This window comes from Lolium perenne, chromosome 1 (genome assembly GCF_019359855.2).
Source record: "Lolium perenne isolate Kyuss_39 chromosome 1, Kyuss_2.0, whole genome shotgun sequence".
Lineage (NCBI taxonomy): Eukaryota > Viridiplantae > Streptophyta > Magnoliopsida > Poales > Poaceae > Lolium > Lolium perenne.
The window spans coordinates 121835010-121853685 of record NC_067244.2 but is presented as its reverse complement, the minus strand read 5'-3'; positions in this window follow the sequence as shown (position 1 = coordinate 121853685).

Here is an 18676-nt window from a genome sequence, read left to right as displayed (position 1 = left end):
AAAAACCCTCTCCCTCTCCCTCTCCCTCTCCCTCTCCCTCTCCCTCTCCTCTCTGCCGGCGAGATGGACAAGGATAATGCCAATCCCATCATCCACGGCGCCGTCGGCTCCAAGCGCGACGCCTCCCTCTTCGATGCCGTCCCCTCAACGGACGTCGCCGCCGCCTCCGCCGGTGCATCGGAGGCTCCTGCCGCCGGTGGCGATCAGATCCTGCCGGGATATGACCCCTATGAGCCGGTGCCGTACGTCCCGCCCCCGAACCCCTACGACACCTTCCTGGAGGACCCATGGAACGAGGTAACTACGGTTTGCTTCCTTTTTTGTTCCCCATTCCTTTTTGAACCCTATTTTTGCTGGTGTAGATGGATCTGTAGATGGATGAGTATTGGGCTAATATTTGCGCCGATTTTATTCCATTTTGTTTTGATCACTTCTTGATTTCCTTTAAGATTTGGGGTTCGGCCGTTCGGTTAATTTATGCAAGTAATAATTGGATCTCAATCAGTTAATTTATGCAAGTAATCATGGGATCTCAATCAGTTATTTTATGCACTAATCGAAAGATATCAACCGTTTAATTTTGCAAATAATCTGGAATGTGTTCAAGTTCAGATCTGGAATCTGTTTCTTTGCCTATGATGAATCGTTGGGCACAAATTTTTACAGGGAGGGTTCAACAAACCATTGCTGTGTACAAATCTGTTGTGCATGAGCTTTGGTTCGCTTACACCTTCCCTGTAGATATATAATCGTGCCCACTCTAACTGAGGCAGACTCTGTTTTTCCTAACTTTGTTATCATGCACGTTCGTCATCATTGCAACTCATTCACTCATAGTTTCTGTTTGATATGGATCAGCTGTCTGGCAGCGACGTCGGCAGCGACGAGGAGGAGGAGGACGTCAAGACTCTCCAGGTGCTGCGGAGGCTGCAGGTCGGCCAGTACATCTTCTACTTCGCCAAGGGTGTCTACAGGTGCCCCTTCTGCACTAGGAGAATCGGCGGCACGGACTTCAACTGCCTCGTCACGCATGCTGAGAACATCAGCAACACCTTCCCCAAGGTCGGCACGACGGTGAACGTCTACTCCTTCCGCGCCAAGCACAGGGCGCTCGGCATGCACCTCCGCAGCATGCAGCGGGTGGAGATCTCCGCCGGGCGCATGCCTCCGCTCAAACCCAAGGCTCCCAAGGGGAGCAGCAGCAACAAGTGGAGGGAGAGCCAGATGGGGTAGGCGGAGTCCTGGACGTGTGCTGCTGCTGCCTCCCATTTTGTTGTTGGGATCCCTTTGTTGTTAGCTAGGGATCCCTTGTTGTTATGTTGTTAGTATGATGGTGCTGTGAAGAACCTCGAACCTGTTACTATGTTGGCTGCTGTGTTTGCAGCTTATTATCTAGGGAGGGATCCCTATTATCTATCCCTATTCTACTATATTTTGTTGGCCCTACTTTGTTTTCTCGATTTACTATGACTGTGAATTTATCATACATTACCCTGGAGATTTGCTTCTAGATTTAACTACATAAATATGGACCAGAGGGAGTACTAGATTGGGATCCCTACTAGATTTGCTGCCATATTGGGCAAACAACGAGGGCCAAAAGGCACAAATAATTGAAGAAAGACAGAAATGCAAACTTCTCTAGATTTGATACTTATTTGGTGAAAAGGACAGAGAGAAAAGAGGGGAAAAAGGTGCTCTTAATAATGCCAATTTGGGGCCGAGAGAGACAGAACCCAGCTCCTGCTCACGTGCGCAACCAAACGCGGTCTCGTCCTGTCCCACGCGGTCCCTTTCTACCGGCCCCACACGACGCGGCCCCACACGTGACAGAACGGTCAACTAAACGGGAATCCTGCCGTCTGAGCTGCTTCTGCGGGTTTCAAACAAGGGCTTGGAGAAAACTGAGGAAAAACTAAGGAGCTGGGGAAAACTGAGTACAACTAAGGACCTGAGGGCACGAAAATAGAAATCCCTTTTTTCTTTATACCAAAACCTTTTTAAATTTTAGAACTTGTAGATATATCCTCAGTCCCCGAGTTTCGGGTTAAGCACGAAGTACTTAGCGCGAAACTGCCAAAAAACCGGCATAGCTAGTCCCCGAGTTTCGGGTTAAGCACGAAGTACTTAGCGTGAAACTGCCAAAAAACCGGCATAGCTAGTCCCCGAGTTTCGGGTTAAGCATGAAGTACTTAGCGCGAAACTGCAAAAAACCGGCATACCTAGTCCCCGAGTTTCAGGTTAAGCATGAAGTACTTAGCGCGAAACTGCAAAAAACCGGCATAGCTAGTCCCCGAGTTTTGGGTTAAGCACGAAGTACTTAGTACGAAACTGCAAATAATCGGCATAGCTAGTCCCCGAGTTTTGGGTTAAGCAGGAAGTACTTAGCGCGAAACTGCAAAAAACCGGCATAGCTCATGGTGTCTTTTTACTTTTGCAGGGCGTGTTGGACTCCCGGAAACAGGTGTTCGAGGAGCTACTACGCGAGCACCAGAGTCTAAGCGAGGCCTTTGCCGCCCTCTAGCTCAGCCACAGCAACTGCCAAGGTTTGCTTGAGCCTACCGGCTTCTTTTGTACCGGTGTTTGTCTTTGACAAATTTTAATGACCTCGTCACGCTCGGTCGGTGGCTTCGTCGTGCGCCCAGACTTGGTCCACGTCGCGCCCTCTTCTGCGGCTTCTTTGCCAGAGCCACCTGCGCCAGCCGTCATCACCTCGACGCTGCCGGCGGTGCGATCGGTGCACGACCCGCGAGCAGCTGCAGGCCTTGGTGGATCCGGTGCCACCAGGACCAGCGATGGGTACTAGCGCTCCGGCGCGGTGCCGAAGTAGATGCAGTGCGAGCCGAACTCGAAGATGCGACCGTTCTTGGGGAAGCGTCCGCCGTTGCCGAAGCACCCCGCATTGTCGTTGACGAAATCCAGCGAGCCGAGGCGCTGGACGAGGCCAGAAACCACACGCTCGCCGGAAATAGTGAGGAGGCCCGCCCGAATATGAACTCCAGCAAGCGCAGCTGCTGGCCCCATGGTGGGCGCCAACTATCGTCGTGGTCGAACAACAGATGTAATGGGATGGCTTAAGTTGGGGCCGGATGTGCGCTAGAGGATTTGGGGAGGGTTTTGTTAACAGGGGAAGTGGAAAAAGAAACCGGTATGTATTGATGAACTTAGCCGATAGCCAGAGGTTGAAGATTGTACGGTACAAGACCTGTTCTATTCGCTACTCGATCGATCTCCCCGCGCAGGGGTGTGCCACCTCTCCTTATATAGGGGGAGGGGTGGCTTACAAGGGAAGAAACCCTAATGGAATCTTTCATGAGCTAAGCTACTTTATAAGGCTTCTTTGGCCTTGCTGACACCGGTTCTGTCTTTAATCAGGGACTGATGACCTCCTCCGGTAACTTTTACGTCACCTTCTGCTTTGGCGCCAGGGCTTCGATTAAATCTGAAGTGCTTCACTCATCCTCGTCCTTTTGTCCTTGGTGGAATCTTTGACCCGAATGCCGACATGCTACAGTTGAGCCTATGCCGGTTCTCCGGTATCTTTACCTTGGAACTCCGGCATCTCTTATGTTTTTCATATTCCGGCATACCCCTCCTGGCATACCGGTTTGTACTAACTTAGCACAATTCTCTTAACTTTGAGTACGCGGATTAATCTTTAATCCAGTACACAAATGCTTAATCATGGAATGTTTGCCAGGCTCTTGGCCTACCGGGGGCCATCCCCTCGACACACCTACCAAAGGTGCATGCAAAAATGCTTACAAGAGCAAATTGGCAGAAATGTTCACGCATATGTCGATGATGTCATTGTAAATACCAAGGAGAGGTGTACCCTCCTTGATGATCTGTGAGAGACCTTCACCAATCTGCGAAGATTCCGGATGAAGCTCAACCCGGCCAAGTGCACCTTCGGCGTGCCAGCCGGCCAACTCCTTGGCTACCTCGTCTCTCAGCGAGGAATCGAAGCCAACCCGGAGAAGATCAGTGCCCTGGAGAAGATGGAACTGCCGCAGTGCCTCAAGGACGTCCAAAAGTTCACCGGTTGCCTGGCCTCCTTGAGCCGTTTCGTCAGCCGGCTAGGGAGAAGGCACTGCCCCTATACCAGTTGCTCAAGAAATCGGACACTTTCGTCTGGACACCGCAGGCAGATGAAGCCTTCCGTGACTTGAAGCGCGTGCTGTCAACCGCACCCGTCCTAGCATCGCCGGCTTCAAAGGAGCCGATGCTTCTGTACATCGCAGCCACCAATCGAGTGGTTAGCGTTGTCCTAGTGCTGGAACGCAAGGAAGAGGACAAGGAGCAGCCGGTCCAGCGCCTAGTCTATTACCTCAGCGAGGTGCTCTCCTAGTCGAAACAAAACTACCCTCACTACTAGAAGGTCACCTACGGCATGTACATGGCGGCCAAAAATCTCAAGAACTACTTCCAAGAGCATCCCATCAAGGTGGGGTGTAACGTGCCCTTGGCAGAAATCATTGGCAGCAAGGACGCCAATGGCCGGGTTGCCAAGTGGGCCCTGGAGCTGGCGGCCCATTCCATCCTCTACAAGGAAAGGACGGCCATCAAGTCGCAGATCCTAGCCGACTTCTTCATCGACTGGGCCGGGATGCAGTACCTGTCGCCTGTGCCTGACTCCACGCACTGGAAGATGCACTTCGACGGCTCGAAGATGCGCACCGGCTTGGGAGCCGGCATCGTAATCACCTCTCCCAAAGGGGACCGGCTGGACTACGTCCTGCAGATTCACTTCGCCGCATCCAACAACGTGGCAGAGTACGAAGCGCTCATCCATGGGCTCAAGCTGGCCCAGGACATCGGCGTTCGTCGCATCCTCTGCTTCGGCGACTCTGACTTGTTTATACAGCAAGCACCCGGTGAATGGGACGCAAGGGACACCAACACGGCCTTATACCGCTTCCACGTCCAGCAGCTATCCGGCTTCTTCGACGGCTGCGAGTTCCACCATGTGCCACGAGAAAACAATGAGGCGGCTGACGCCCTATCCAACATAGGCTCAACCCGGCAAGAAATTCCACCAGGTGTTGCCCTGCAGCATTTGCAGAAGCTATCCATCACACCGTCACCGGACTCGGATTCCATATTCGTGCCGGCTGACCCGGGGGCTTCACAGCCAAAGTCGGGGGCTTCTCAGCTGAACCCGCCGGCTCCACAGCCGAACCCGAGGTCTTCTGAGCCAAACTCGGGGGCTTCTCAGCCGAACCCGCCGGCTCCACAGCCGAACCAGGCGACCAAGCAGTCGAACCCGGAAGCTCCCACGCAGGTGGCCTTGTTGGTTAGCATATTCGAGATAAGATGCGTACCATCATGGGCACAAGAATTCCTCTCCTACCTAACAGATGGTGTGCTGCCCGAGGATAGGGTTCAAGCCAGGCAGATTGAGAGAAGGGCCAAGGCCTATACAATCATCAACCACCAGCTGTACAAACGCAGCGTAAGTGGGGTGTTCCAGCGGTGCGTCGAGCGGGCTGAAGGGATTGAACTCCTCAAGGAGATCCTTCAAGGAGAATGCGGACATCACGCCTCCTCCATAGCCATAGTGGGCAAAACCTTTCGGCACGGCTTCTATTGGCCGACTACGCTAAAAGACGCAGAAGAAATGGTGAAAGCATGCAATGGTTGTCAGTGCTTTGCCAAGAAAAGGCACGCGCCAGCTTCCGCCTTGAAAACCATCCCCATCACTTGGCCATTCGCTGTGTGGGGCCTGGACATGGTTGGCCCATTCAGAACCGCCCGAGGCGGCATGACACATCTCTTGGTGATGATTGACAAATTCACTAAGTGAATCGAGGCCAAGCCGATCAAGAAGTTGGATGGTTGCACAGCCGTCAATTTCCTCAAGGATATCATTGTGCGGTATGGCTACCCCCATAGCATCATCACCGATAATGGCACCAACTTCGCCCAAGGCGTCTTCTCCCGCTTCTGCGAGGAAAAAGGAATCCAGATGGACTTAGCGTCCGTGGCACATCCCGAGTCCAACGGGCAGGTGGAGAAAGCCAACGGCTTGATTCTAGCCGGCATCCGGCCCCGGCTGGTGGACCCGCTCAAGCGAGCTGCCGGCTGCTGGATTGAAGAGCTGCCATCCAAACTCTGGAGCTTGCGCACCACGCCAAACCGCTCCGTCGTCTTCACGCCATTCTTCCTCGTATACGGGGCCAAAGCCGCCCTGCCGACTGACATCGAGCACGACGCACCAAGGATCAAGTTGTACACTGAAGCCGAAGCCAAAGAAGCTAGCGAAGATGGAGTTGACTTGGTTGAAGAGGCCCGGCTGCTGGCCGTCTCCAGATCCACCATATACCAGCAAAGCCTCCGACGCTATCACAGCCGGAAGGTCCAGCCCTTAGCATTCTGAGAAGGAGACCTAGTGCTCCGGTTGATCCAACGGACAGCCGGACAGCATAAACTATCATCCCCATGGGAGGGTCCCTTCATCATGAGCAAGGCGGTAGGCAATGAGTCCTACTATCTCATAGATGCCCAAGAGGCCAAGAAAAACAAGCCGGACAAGGCTGACGAGGAGACTAAACGTCCCTGGAATGTCAACTTGCTCCGCCCATTTTACACTTGAGGAGAGAAATGTATTTATCCCTTGTACACCTTTTGTAACCTATGCTAATGAAAAAGCTTGCGCCAAGAGCGCTCGGTACCAATGGTTTTTTTGCGTACTTTACTGCTTTCGCCGATTGTCTTGAACCCTCTGACTCGGCTGGATTAGTACCGTGATCTGGCTTCCGGATAGCCAGCTCCCAAACCAGCCACGGACCGCAACCCAGCTGTCCGACTAGCAGGAGCAGATGCTTAAGGAGCCGACACGCGAAAAACAACCAAGAAAAAAAGCAAGAGCGAATCGACCCTTGTCCAAACTTTTCATATAAGAAACGACATGTTCAACTCGGCCCAATTGACTGAAGTATTATCGGCCTCACAGCGGCCCGCTCTTGATCCGGCTACAGACCGCAACCCGGCTGGATGGCCGGCAAGAGCAACGCCAAAGGGTGTGGCGGATGAGAAAAAGCAAAAGGGTGGAGGGAAAACGAGCAGGAGCACAAATGATTAACGAACACACTTAAAAGTGCGACTTCATAAAAGGATAATAATATTGTCTTACAGCTACACCCGGCATACCGGGGATTTAACGATTGTCTTGTCAAAAGCAAAGTTGTAAAGCAGATAAATTTAAGCGCCAGCTGGAGGTGGACCAGCCGGGGGAGCATCGGAGCCAGGAGTCGGATTTGCCTCCGGCATGTCCTCCTCCGCATCTGCCATGTCCTCGTCCTCCGCCGCCTCCTCGTCCTTAGCTTCCTCCTCCTCAGGAGGATTCGAGTCCTCGACGAAGATTCTCTTGTTGACGAAGTCAGCGATGGAGCAGGCCCGTGCAAGCCGGCGGGACTTGGTCTCTGCGCTAAGCGCATCCTCCACGCTAGCCCGCCGATTCTCTAGCTGGTCCAGGTCCACCTCCTCGTACCAGGAAAGCACGAAGGAGAGAGCCATGTCGGCCCCAGCGCACGCAGCCGATTCCTTCCAGTCGAGCAGGTGGTCGGGCGCGTTCTCAAGCCACTTTATCAAGTTGGCGAGGTCACCCGGCAGCGTCTCTGTCGGCCACAGCAGCCGGTAGAGCTCGTCCGCCGCCTTCCGAAGCTCATAGCCCAACATGGTGATTGGCTCAACCCGGGCGGCCATGGAAGCTAGGTGGTCCTCCATGGAGAAGAACTCAGAGCTCCCTTCACCGGTTGCGAGCCAGCGGGCATCCCGCTCCCTGCCAGCCGCCTCCAAAGCCGCTTGCTGCGCCTCAGGAAAAGCAGCTGAAAAAATGCAAAAGTTGTTAGAAGCCCATAAGTCTGGCTGACAACAGCCGGTAGGTCCCTGCCAGCAGTATCAGCCGCAAGCCAGGGAAAGAACCGAAAAAAGCAAAGAATTCGAAGTAAAAGTAAGCTTGGCGGCAGCCGGCGAGGCAACGCCGCCTGCCCCCAACCTGAAGATGGAGGAATTCGAAGTAAAAGTAAGCTTGGCGGCAGCCCGCGAGGCAACACCGCCTGCCCCCAACCTGAAGATGGAGGAATTCGAAGTAAAAGCAAGCTTGGCGGCAGCCGGCAAAGCAACGCCGCATGCCCCCAACCTGAAGATGGAGGATATCTAAGTAAAAAAAACCCACCTGGTGGCAGCCGGCGAAATACCACCGCCTGCCACCAGCTGGGAGCCGGAGATATTCAAAGTTTTCCGGCTGCCGGCAACCAACAGAACTCATGTCGGAAGCCGCCAACCGGAAGCCGGCAAGAGATGGAAGAAAAGATCTCCTCCACCCAGCGCTTGGTCGTAGCCATCAGCTCCTGGGACTTGGCGGTCATCTCCTCACGGAGCTTCCGACACTGCCCATCCACCTCACCCAGCCGCTGGTTGAGGTTATCCACCTTTTCCTGCTCAACCCACTTGACGGAGTCAAGCTCAGCGGCGTAGTTAGCCTCAAGCCGGCGCAGGCGCGACAGCTCCCCCTCGGTCTCTTTTGCCTTCACGGCGGCAGCCTTGACCGCCTCCTCGCTCTCGGCGCATTGCGCACGCGCGGCTCAGAGATCCGCCTCCTGTTGAGGGACTCGGGCAGCAGCAGCTGCAAGCCAGCGAAACCCAAGACGTCGGTCGGATACACCAAGAAAGCAAAATATAGATAAACACATGGAAAAATCCTTACCTTGGGCAACATCCAGCTCACGGGCCATGTCGGCGCGCTCAAATTTTGCCTTGTGGTAGCTGGCCACAAGCCGGTTGTAAAAGGCGGTCCGCTTGTCAGTGACCGACTACGGAAGAAAAAGCCAGAAGTCAGGACATAAACGAAACCCAAGCCGGCCACACAGCAGCCGGCATGCGCCTCGGAGGGCTACCAAGACAATACCAAATTGCAAAAAATAGACAAGAAGAGATTTACCTTGTTAACCTTCTCAACCCGCGTCAGGCGGTTGTTGGCTTCGGCGGCGCTGGCCTTGGCGAAGGCACGGAAGTCGGAGAAGAACATCTCCATGGAGGACATCCCCCTGCTCCCGTCCCGGCTCGTCACCTTGTGCACGTCGGCATTGTGCCATTCCTTCTCCATGGTGCCGGCGGAGCCCAGGCTGGAGTCAGGGGCGGATACAACGTTCAGCAACGTGGCAGTTGGGGACACGTGGAGGCTCACCAGCGGCCGCTGAGGCCCCTGAGGCCCCTGCGCCGGGCCCTTGGCCTTGACCAATGCCCTGGCATCCGCATCGGCCGGACGAGCTGGCCCCTCCCTAGACGGCTCCGAAGCGGGAGGTGGCGCAGCCCGACCCGCGTGGCCGGTGGGAACAGTATGCTCCGGTGGCGGCGGTGCATCCCTTGGGCTCGCGTCGAGGATGACAACCTCAGGCGCAGCCCCGCCGGCTCCGGCTGCTGGTCCCTCAGGCACAGCCCCGCCGGTTCCGGCTGCCGGTTCTTCAGGCCTGCGGCGCTGGAGAAGATTGCCAATAGTCGGCTGGTCGGTGCGGCGAGCTGGCTCACCTTGAGAGCTGGAGCCGGGAGCGTTTGGTGGCGGTGCAGAAGAAGACCCCGCCCCATAGCAGGCGGCGGGAAGACAGGCGACATACATGCCCGAGGCGGAGGCTGCGGAGTCAACTCCCTCCTCTGCCTCTATGGAGGTGGCGGCAAGACAACGCCGGAAGCCGGACCCGTCCCAACTCCCTTGGATAACTTGATGGCGGCCCTAGATCAACCAAGCAAGAAACAACAAGATAAGAAAAGAGGAAAGAAAAGGAATCAAATAAGATTGAAAAGAAACTCACCCGGCTGCTTTCGGGACTTGCTGCGCCTCCTTCCGGCGCCTCTTCTTCAACGCCGCCTCGACCTGGGCGATGGTTCTCTTCAGCGGCTTGGGCGCGGACACGGAAGCCGCGGGCCCCCTAGACACGAACGCAGAAGCCGCAGGCGGCCTCACGGACAAAGGGACCGCGCGAAGCAGCACCGGAGCATCCGGCACCGCTTCCTCTTCCGGCTGGGGAGACGGCGGTGGATCGGCGTGCCCCACCGCGGCCTGCTCAGCGGCATCCGGGCTCTCGTTGTCGCCAGCTGCGAGGTCGGTCGGGTCGGTGTGGTCAGGCATCCACACCTTGTCCGCCAGCTCCCCATCCTTGGCCACATGCCACGCGAATTTCTACAGACAAGAAGGCAACAAATCTATCACAGGAGAACAAGCCGGCAAAAAGGCAAGCCGGTTCAATACAAAGGAAACTTACCAGAGGAAGCAGATCATCCTGGCAGTATGGCTCCATCCCCACTCCAGTCGTCCGGTAGCTTCGCCTGGGAGATGAAGTTCACCCGCCTAGCCACCGCCGGATGAGAGAGCTCCAGCTTGGATGTCCGGGTTGGGTCAAACCGGCCACTCATGTGGCAGATCTTGTGTACCCGCGCCTGCAGCGGCAGCACCCGCCGGCTGGCGTAGCAGCAGAGGAGGTCCGCAGTCGTCAGCCGCTCCTCCGTGACCAAAGTCCTGAGGTGCCCCCACAACAAGTTAACTTCGGCTGCAGAGTCAGCCGGCTTGTAGCAGTGGCCCCAGTTGAGCTTGGCGGAGGGTGGCTCCAGCGTGAACTCCGACAAGTTGATCCAGTCGAACGCCAGGTTCTCGTTCTTCACATAGAACAAGGTGGTTTGCCACTTTTTCACCGAGTCCACAGTCGGGATCTTGGGGAAGGGCATCTACGGGCGCGGGTAAAGCGAAGCCGCCCCGCAGGCTCGCAGCTGGCCGTCGGTGGTCTGGGCCTTGATGTAGAAGAACCGGCTCCAGAAATGCACGTCGGGCCACAAGCCGGCGTAGCCCTCGCAGAAGGCCACGTAGCAGGAGAGCGTGACGTAGGCGTTCGCCGGAAGATGGTGCGGCTGCAGGCCGAAGTAGTCGAGGAAGGCGCGGAAGAGGCGCTCGCTGGCAGCCCAAACCCCCGCTCGAAGTGGGTGGTGAAGACGATCCGCTCGCCAGGCTCCGGCTGCGGCACCATCTCCCCCGCCAGAGCATGTGTCGTCACCCTGTCGGGATGTGGCGGATGCGGATGTGGTGCTCGATGTCCTCGTTGGTGACGATGGATCCTCCCACGACCTGTTCGGCTGCGCCATATCCTCCGTTGTCGACGAAGATGGCAGCGGCGGAAGGCGCGGCGGCGAGAAGTGGGCGTGGATGAATGGCCCCCCGTGGCGCCGGAACGGAGGCGCGGCGGCAGCGGATCGAGGGGGCGGCTTGACCCTGTCCGGGTGCGGAGAATCGCCGAGGTATACCAGAGAGCACGAGCGGCGCATGGAGGAGCAGAGAGAGCAGCGAGCAGAGCGCGAGCAAGAAGAAGAATGAGCGGAGGGCTCCCTCGGTGCCTCCCCTCTCTATTTAAAGAGGCCAGGGCAAGTGGGCGACATGGGGTCATGGGCGGCGGAGTGGGATTAACTGCGCCAACGATCTCCACCACGCCGGCAGTTACTGGTAACTCTCCTTCGCCACGTCAGCAACGACCGTAGAGGATCCGGAGGGGACAGCGTTGTGATCAGACGAAGCGTCAGAAACAAAGATTCTGTCAGAGCCGGTCAAGTCGCGGCCCGCGCCCTGAGGCGGCGGAGACTCTGGCGCACCTTTGCTGCAGCCGGACACGTTTCCCGAAATTGGCTGCCACCTCACCGAACAAGGCAGAGGCATCTCCAACACTTGAGAAAATCAAATCCGCGAAACCGAAGCGGCGTCCGGCTCGAGAGCAGCCGGATGAAGCAAGCCGAAAGAGGGTGCAGCCGGCTGAAGGAAAATTCTCAGCTGGCCCCTCGAGTGCTTTTCAAACAAGATCTATGGAATCAACGACTAACAGCCAGGAGAAACCTGCCCAGGTCCTTCTCTACGCAGGACATCGCCAGCTTCAGGGGCTAATGTCGGGGGGGGGGGGGGAAGACCCCGGGTATGGCAAAAGACTGGGAACAGTTGGCTCGAGGCCGGCTAGCCCGCGGTAAAGGCCGGCTGAGGAGCAGCCGGCTGGAGCCGTGGCCGGCTACCTTGCGAGCCGGCTAACCCCAGATCTACGCTGGTCTGGCCACAGTCGTCTGCGCTGTGGCTGGGCCGGCTTCTACATGCCATGTCCAGCTTGGTTTGTCTCTCCCCTGACCGGCTCGAGGCTGGTGAGCCTTGCAGGAGAAGGAACCGGAAGGGTCCTCCGGGTGCAGAAGTCCACGCTGATCTCATCTCCCGTAAAGTAAGTGGCACTGTGGAGCAACAGTGCCCCGCGTCGGATAGGCCATCATGGCCTAGCTACGTTGTACGCCGCAGGCTACCGGCACCTACAGCGACACCTCCCCCAAATTGCTTGGCACGTCCTGTCGCTACTGACCTCGGCAGGAAGGACGGACGAGCCTCAACGGCCGCTGACGCCAGCACCTCGGGAAGGAGCGATAGAGCCGGCGGAGCCGGCCAGTAGGTCATAGGGACTTCATTGTAAAACTGCCAACGTCTATATAAGCTGCGCTACCCCTCCTGTGCGAGGGGACGATCGACCACTTCTCATTTCCATAGATAGAGCTGCTCGAGATATCGACCTTCGTCTACCTCTAGCCCTCCCCTCGCAGCCGGATACAGCTCAAGGAGCACCATTGTGCTGTGATACATCATATACACTCTAGAGCAGGAGTAGGGGTGTTACCTCCATACAAGGGCCTCGAACCTGGGTACATCGCCGTGTCGCTTGTGCTCATACCCGTATCCGGATACCGCCATAGACCATAGAAGGAAACACCTCTCTTTAGCCATCCTATGGCATATGCCGTGACGATACCACGACACTTGTAATACTCGAGCTTCGTTAAGGCCGCCTCGTGAGTCCAGTTGTGCGTTACACCATATCCTTCAAATTGATGGCCAGTTGGCTTCTCCGGAGGCACGAGAGCACGTAGCTCGGCTTCAACAAGTGTACCATCAAACTTCGGCACATCTTTTTTTTCATGCACAACGTTGCCCTTCTTGAAGTTCTTTTTGTCTTCTCTAAACGGTGCCTCCTTTTGAGGAATTGTCGATTCGTGTCAAACGCAACATACTTGCGACCCTTCTGTAGCCAAAGGAACTCAAGCTGGTGCCTGCACACTGGGCATTGCCACTTACCAGCTGTACACCATCCGCATGTTAGGGTGTACCCGGGCATGTCATGTATGGTATAATGCAACCAAAGTTTCATGTAGAAGTTTGTCTTCGATGCTCGGTCGTACGTCAATTTCCTTTGGTGCCAAGAGTGGTTCAAATCTTCCACAATCGGCTGCATGTAGACACTCAAATTCTTCCCCGGGTAATCAGGCTCTGGAATGATCAGCGACAGAAACATGGTCTTCCTCGTCATTAGGACTCAGGGAGGGAGATTGAGCAGAATAACAAACACGGGCCAGCAACTGTAATTGGCAGTCGACATACCATATGGATTGAAGCCATATGTTGCTATCGCAATTCTGACATTCCGAGCCTCAGCTGTCGCAAGGGGGTATTTTTTATCGAAGTTCTTCCATGCCGTACCATCGGATGGATGTCCCATCTTCACCTGCTTATTTTCATCCTCGAATCTCTTCCCATACTTGTGCTATGTCATCTGTTTGGCTGTCTCCTCGTGCATGTAAAGCCGCTGGATTCTTTGTATGAATGGGAGATATCGAAGAATCGACTTTGGGGTGCTTGACTGCCTCACCTGACCATCCTTTCGCATTACCTCTTCATACCTAGACTGCTTACAGATGGGAGAATACTTGTCCTCCGCAAACTGTCTCCAAAATAGAACGCAACCTTTTGTACAACAATCTATATTTTGATAATCCATGTTGAGGTCCTTCATCATTCTCCTCGTCTCGTGTAGGCTTTTAGGCAGACAATGACCTTTGGGCAACATGTTACCAGTTGTTCTCAGACTTGCTTCGAAGCCGTCACGCTAGACATTGGGAGATGGCATCGAGCTGAGAAATCGCGGTGCCCTCATACAGAGGCTTCTTAGCCGCAGCCATCATATCACAGAACGCCTTCGCGGCTGGCTCTAGTTCCTCCGATTCTGGCGCCGCCTCCGGTTCTGGAGGTGGTGAATCCGGGACATCGGCATGGACGAGATCATCTAGAAAGTCTCTAATTCCATCGTACTCATTGCCATTGAGCCGCTGCCGCATCACCTCACCTCTGTCACGTTCGCGCTCATCAAAGTCGACTTGCATGACGTACCCATGCATATACCCACATTGCAGAAGGTGTCTATACATTTCATCCTTTCCACGACAGAGACGCTTCAAGCAGCGAACACAGGGGCAAAGTGCCCGAACCAGCCCCTTTGTACCACGCGCTAACTCATTCACTAGAAAATGGGTCTTCCTTGTCCACTCAGATGTTTTCTCAGTCGCACTAACACGCTCGCTGTACATCCATCCATTATTAGCCATCCTCTGCTTTATTGGGAGCAAAAACACAAACATAGCATTTATATCAAATAGGAAATTAATGCATCATATTTTTATTTATTTTACCGGGTGAAACGCATGCATCAACCTACATCTCTACTAGGTGGGCTCCTAGCAGCCGCCAGATGCGCAGTTAGCTACGTTCTCCATGCTCTACCCTGGTCCGAGTCGGAATTTCGGCAGCACCTCCCCGCTGCTCTCCCAATAAATGTCTCGGCAAAAAGCCGAGTGGATGTGCATCCGGAGAACAACGGGGAGGCGCTGCCAAAATTCTGACTCGGACTGGAGTAGAACATGGAAAACGTACCCAACTCTGCATCAGCCGACTGTCCCGTAAATGCCGCAAGCGTTACGGTTCAAAATATGCTGACCACTCATGCATATTTATCCGCATAACACTTGCGGACGGGAAGTGACACCTAGGTTACGCAACTTGACTTGGAAAATAAATATAGTGACATAAAAAATGCAGAGAAGGGGTGGCGACGTTTTACCTCACCCTCGGCGGCTGGAGAGAATTGCGTGGAGATGTTGAACAACTGTGTGGCGATGTCGGCGGCCGGAGATAATCGCGTCAAGATCCTGTGTCGTCACGTCGGGGTGCTCACGCTGGTGCCTATTTAAAGCAATAAACAAAATAGTCAATAAATTTGCAAGTAACAATTTACCCTAAGTAACAATTTTATTTATAAGTACCAATTTATCCTAACTAACTAACTAACTAACAACTGGCTACATAACTAACAACTAACAATTTACCCTAACTAACTAACAACTTACAAATTAATTAAGCAAAAAAAATGCATACCTTGGAGCCAATGACAGTTGACCCATCAGCCAACACGCTAAACGGAAAACATTTAGCACATGACGCGTCGTAGATCTAAAAACATTTTTCTCGGGATTTATTGAGCGAAGCAAAGTGTGTCCCCAGTTCAAATCCGGTCAGTTTCTAGCAGATTCGGCGGGACACCGCAGGAAGCCGGGGGATTCCCATATGGCTAGCGCGCACATATGGCATGCGATAGGTGGTGCGTAGGAGGTATCCTACCACTGCACGGTGGTCTCGCGCAATAAAAAAATGCGCACCATGTAGCTGCGTCACAAAAAAAGGCCATTCCGGCACCCCGAAAATAGAAACACCATTGCCCGTTGGTCGGATTGGAAATCTGTGACTGGGGCCTTGCTTCCCATCCTAAGGCCCACACACGTGCCAAATATGGCCTCATTCCGACAAAATATGTGGTGCCATGGGCCGTTTCCTACCCATTTCCCCTAAAAGCCATAGAACTCCGGACGTGCTAGCCCTGTTCGTGAAGGGTTTTTCAAGATAATTTCCGTATCCCAATTCCGTCTTTTGAAGTGGTTACTAGGACACATAAAATGACGCCACGCGGCCTCGCGCGATTTTTTGACTTCATTTACTTTGCCAACTGTGCAAAACGGGACCGCCAGGACATGCGGTATGGCCGTACCAGGCGCGCGGGTGCACCCGTTCGCCAAAGCGCTAAACGGAAAACATTTAGCACATAAAATGACACGTCGTAGACCTAAAAACATTTTTCTCGGGATTTATTGAGCAAAGAAAAGTGTGGCCCAGTTCAAATCGGGTCATTTTCCAGCGGATTCGGCGGGACACCGCGGGAAGCCGGGGGATTCCCAGATGGCTAGCGCGCGCATATGTCATGCGGTAGGTGGTGCGTAGGAGGTATCCTACCACTGCGCGGAGGTCTCGCGCAATACTAAAATGCGCACCATGTAGTTGCTTCACAAAAAAGGCCGTTTCGGCACCCCGAAAATGGAAACACCATCGCCCGTTGGTCGGATTGGAAATCCGCGACCGGGGCCTTGCTTCCCATCCTAAGGCCCACGCACGTGCCAAATATGTGATACGTCTCCGACGTATCGATAATTTCTTATGTTCCATGCCACATTATTGATGATATCTACATGTTTTATGCACACTTTATGTCATATTCGTGCATTTTCTGGAACTAACCTATTAACAAGATGCCGAAGTGCCAGTTGTTGTTTTCTGCTGTTTTTGGTTTCAGAAATCCTAGTAAAGAAATATTCTCGGAATTGGACGAAATCAACGCCCAGGTTCCTATTTTGCCCGGAAGCATCCAGAACACACGAGAACCGCCAGAGAGGGGGCACAGGCCCACCAAACCCTAGGCCGGCGCGGCCAAGGGGGGGCCGCGCCCCCCTATAGTGTCATCGCCCCATTGACCTTCTGACGCCGCCTCTTCGCCTATATAAAGCCCCTGGACCTAAAACCTCGATACGGAAAAGCCACGGTACGAGAAACCTTCCAGAGCCGCCGCCATCGCGAAGCCAAGATCTGGGGGACAGGAGTCTCTGTTCCGGCACGCCGCCGGGACGGGGAAGTGCCCCCGGAAGGCTCCCCCATCGACACCACCGCCATCTTCATCAACGCTGCTGTCTCCCATGAGGAGGGAGTAGTTCTCCATCGAGGCTCGGGGCTGTACCGGTAGCTATGTGGTTCATCTCTCTCCTATGTACTTCAATACAATAATCTCATGAGCTGCTTTACATGATTGAGATTCATATGATGATGCTTGTAATCTAGATGTCGTTATGCTAGTCAAGTGAATTTTACTTATGTGATCTCCGGAGACTCCTTGTCCCACGTGTGTAAAGGTGACAGTGTGTGCACCGTGTGGGTCTCTTAGGCTATATTTCACAGAATACTTATTCACTGTTATGAATGGCATAGTGAAGTGCTTATTTATATCCCTTTATGATTGCAATGTGTTTTGTATCACAATTTATCTATGTGCTACTCTAGTGATGTTATTAAAGTAGTTTTATTCCTCCTGCACGGTGTAATGGTGACAGTGTGTGCATCCGTGTTAGTACTTGGCGTAGGCTATGATTATGATCTCTTGTAGATTATGAAGTTAACTATTGCTATGATGGTATTGATGTGATCTATTCCTCCTACATAGTGTGAAGGTGACAGTGTGCATGCTATGTTAGTACTTGGTTTAGTCGTATTGATCTTTCATGCACTCTAAGGTTATTTAAATATGAACATTGAATTGTGGAGCTTGTTAACTCCGGCATTGAGGGTTCGTGTAATCCTACGCAATGGTGTTCATCATCCAACAAGAGTGTAGAGTATGCATTTATCTATTCTGTTATGTGATCAATGTTGAGAGTGTCCACTAGTGAAAGTCTGATCCCTAGGCCTTGTTCCTAAATACTGCTATCGCTGCTTGTTTACTGTTTTACTGCGTTACTACTACTGCGTTACTACTGCTTGTTTACTGTCCTGGGCAAAGCACTTTTCTGGTGCCGTTGCCACTGCTCATATATATTCATACCACCTGTATTTCACTATCTCTTCGCCGAACTAGTGCACCTATTAGGTGTGTTGGGGACACAAGAGACTTCTTGCTTTGTGGTTGCAGGGTTGCATGAGAGGGATATCTTTGACCTCTTCCTCCCTGAGTTCGATAAACCTTGGGTGATCCACTTAAGGGAAACTTGCTGCTGTTCTACAAACCTCTGCTCTTGGAGGCCCAACACTGTCTACAGGAAAAGGAGGGGGCGTAGACATCAAGCTATTTTCTGGCGCCGTTGCCGGGGAGGAAAGGTAAAAGGCACTCATACTTCGGTTCCAGGTAACAGTACTTTTCTGGCGCCATTGTGTTTGTGCTCGAAGCTATTTCCTTTAGATCCTGCAATTGCATCTTTTTGTTTCTTGTTTACACTAGTTAGGCATAATGGAAAACAACAAAAATATGAGAGATCTTTATGAACTTTATCTTGAATTAGGACATGATGTGTTTGAAGAGAGAATTAAAAAACCCATGGAACTTTATATGCATGCTAATGGGAATGTTATTAATATGAATGCTTTGAACACTATTGTTGCTAATGCTATGGAAAATTCTAAGCTTGGGGAAGCTGGTTTCGATGATCATGATCTTTTTAGTCCCCCAAGCATTGAGGAGAAAAATTTACTTTGATGATACTTTGCCTCCTATTTATGATGATTATAATGATAGTAGCCTTTTGGTGCCGCCTACTATGGAGAGTAAATTTGATTATGATTACAATATGCCTCCTATATTTGATAGCTACTTTGTTGAATTTGCTCCCACTACAACTAATAAAATTGATTATGCTTATGTGGAGAGTAATAATTTTATGCATGAGACTCATGATAAGAATGCTTTATGTGATA